Raw genomic sequence first — 3,132 nt, 5'->3', positions numbered from 1 at the left:
GGGCCGAGCCTGTCACCGAACTGAGCTGAGGGAGAGGAAAACACGATGGAAGGAGAGCCGTCCACCACCGCCGTTGCTGTAGCCGCGCCACCTGTCACAGGAAAACGGCGCTGTGGTCGTCGAGAAACGTTGCCAGAACTGGCTTAGTTAGTGCTACTATCGCTGGTAAGGGTGTTCTTGCTTCTGGTTTCCTTTCTTTTGATTTACGGGATGTTGTTGTCACTGCGTTGTTGCTGCAGTTGCCGCTGAGGTTTTCCATCAACATTGAGTTGCTGTTCTGCCTCGTCCTAGTTTTTCGTTACTTTTGGCAGGTTCTTTTCTTGTCGGTGAGGGCCGTCGGGGCTGCTGCTGCTCCATTCCTTTGTTCCTTTTAGATTGCAGTAAGTATTTCTGTTCTAAAACCCTCACTGTTAATGTTCTGTTATAATCTGTTGAAGATTTTGAGGTATTTGATGTCATAGGGTTGAGTACCATTATTGCGTGCTACGTTTGTGGCTAATGCTGCCGCGAAAAACGGTCGGAGCTGATGCCGCTGCTGTGAAATAAGAATAAAAAGGGAGTTTGTGGCGTAGTTGAGTCGCGTTTGAGGTAGTGTTTTTCATAAAACTTATTTTATACTACAAAATTGTTATAAATAGATATTGATGTGAAAAATATACTTTTGTGATCACGTGAGTCTTATGGATTATACTGATTTGTTTTGAATGGATGTGATTATTTACTTAATTGAATTATTGATTGCTTGAGTTGGTATGCAGTTGTTGATGAAAATTGATTTGAATATTTATACTGAAAAGTGGTTTTATTTTGGAAATTCGATTTATATATTTATACTAAAAAATAGTTTTGTATTGAAAATCCGATTTATATAATTATATTGAGAAATGGTTTTATGTTAGAAAATCTGGTTTATATACATATTCATATTGAGAAAAGTTTTCGTATTGAAAGTCTAATTTGTACGTTTATATTGAGAAATGATTTGATTTTGAAACTGTTGAGAAGGATTGAGAAATGTGGTTTGGACAGAACCTTTGAAGGGTGGTAAATTCCTAGTTTTAGAGGAGGTATTGTCGAAATTTTTATAAGTATTTAATTGAATTTAAATAAGTGAGATTGACTAGTAAAATAAAATTATTTTTAAGTCTCTTGTGGGAGAAAATCTTGAACTAAAGAAATGAGTTTTTGTTTGATTAATTTTGGTTTAAGGATTATGTTATTGAGGAGTTTTAGAAAAAAAAAAAAAACTAACATAATAGAAGTGAATTAGAGATTTAACTTACTTTGGTTTGGTTGATTATAAAAAGAATTATAATTTGGGTATTTAATTGAATGGAAATGGGTTTTATTGAATTGATATGAATTAAAGAGTGGTGTTTTGAGGATTTTAATGAACAATAAAGTAATATAAGTGAGTATTTTAGAATAAACGATTTTCGAGTCTTTGAGAAAAAGTTTTGAGATTGAAAAGAAGTTGAAGTTGGTTAATTTGACTGAACCATTCTGTTTTAAGAAGTTTTAGAGGAGTTAAAGTATTTGAACTTGATTTGGTGAAAATGAAATGGATTTCAAGACTTTTTGAAAATGCCTTAACTTAAAAGTGAAGATGAAAATTGTTTTGGGGAAATTTTTGTAAGTTTGGTTAAAAATGAGATTGGTTATCACTCCCTTAAAGTTTAGAGATCTTACCGTGAAGTTTAATTAATAAATTCCAATTTAAATTCATTAAGTGTTTGATTTAAGAATAAATAATTTTTTTAGTCTTTTGAAAGATGTTTAAACTTAAAGTGATTTTAAAGTTAGCTTGGAAAATTTTGGTTAAGTGCGAATTGAGTTTTATAAAAGAAAGACTGATTTTAAGTGAAGTTGCTTTGGAGATTTTGGAAAATGTTACAAAAAGTGGTATTAGTTTTAAAGGAAAATGATTTGAGAAAAAGATATCCTTGGCGTGAGGTGAATTAAATGGATATTGCTATTGAAAGTAAATGGGCCAAGAATAATTTTGACTCAGGATAAAGATGTGTATAAAGACACATGTTTTGTTTATGACTATGAATTGAGTCTGATTGTGATCCGATTCACTGTGCTGGCAAGGGTTGAGGTTAATCCCGCTTGCATACTGACTGATGTTTACTCTTGGCAAGGACGTGGCAAGGACGGTGGTGAATCCCGCTTGCACATTGAGCTGAGTTTTGCTCCAAACAAGGACGGTGGTTAATCCTGCTTGTTCGCGATTCCGAGCACAACGGTGGTTAATCCCGCTTGCTCGAGATCCTGGGTAAGGACGGTGGTTAATCCTGCTTACTCTTGTGGTTCTCTCTCTGGTTGCAAGGTGATAAGGCACTAATCCCCCGATCTATATGGCACGACCTCACTAGGAGAAGGTGGTAGGGCACTCATCCCCCGATTTATGCCCCTAATGTCTGCCTCCAGGAGAAGGTGGTAGGGCACTAATCCCTTGATTATATGCCTTCTAGAGATGCGCAATAAAGAGATAATATCCGAGTTAGCTATCGGATGTGTCGGGTTCTGGCAGTTAAACCGACACGTGAGCTCATGGCCAGTAGGATAGGCATGCATCATATGCATCTATGTGACATTGTTTGGATGTGCATATTGTATTTGGTTTGCCTATGTGAATATTTTTGTTTAACAGCTAAATGTCATGCTTACTGTAATTGCTTTTGATTGTGTTTGAACTTCATTACTTGTGATTTTGACTAGTTGGTTTGGAATATGGTGGTTTGAGTGGTGATTTGATTTTGTTTTAGGTCCGAGGCCGTGATTTGATTTTGTGTTAGGCCAAGGGCCGTGATTTGATTTTGTTTGGGCTGAGGCCGTGATTTGGTTATGTTTGGGCCGAGGCCGTGATTGGATGACTTAGTGATAAGTGTGGTGATAATGGTTCTTTGATAGGTAGTGAAACTTTTTGGATATTATGTTTGATTGGCTTTCTATAAAGTTAAAATACGAATTTGAATTTTTGATAAGTAATTGTCGATTTTCAAAAATATTCACAAGACGAGCGATGATCACTGTAGTTGAAAACGAGTTTCTTTTATAAAGGTTACGGAACCAAACTGGTCAATAAACCGGTAAGGTCAATGTTTCAATGGTTTATTGATTCGACAG

The sequence above is a fragment of the Arachis ipaensis genome, chromosome B03, assembly GCF_000816755.2.
Source record: "Arachis ipaensis cultivar K30076 chromosome B03, Araip1.1, whole genome shotgun sequence".
Lineage (NCBI taxonomy): Eukaryota > Viridiplantae > Streptophyta > Magnoliopsida > Fabales > Fabaceae > Arachis > Arachis ipaensis.
The sequence above is the reverse complement of the archived record's forward strand: the minus strand, read 5'-3'. Positions refer to the sequence as shown.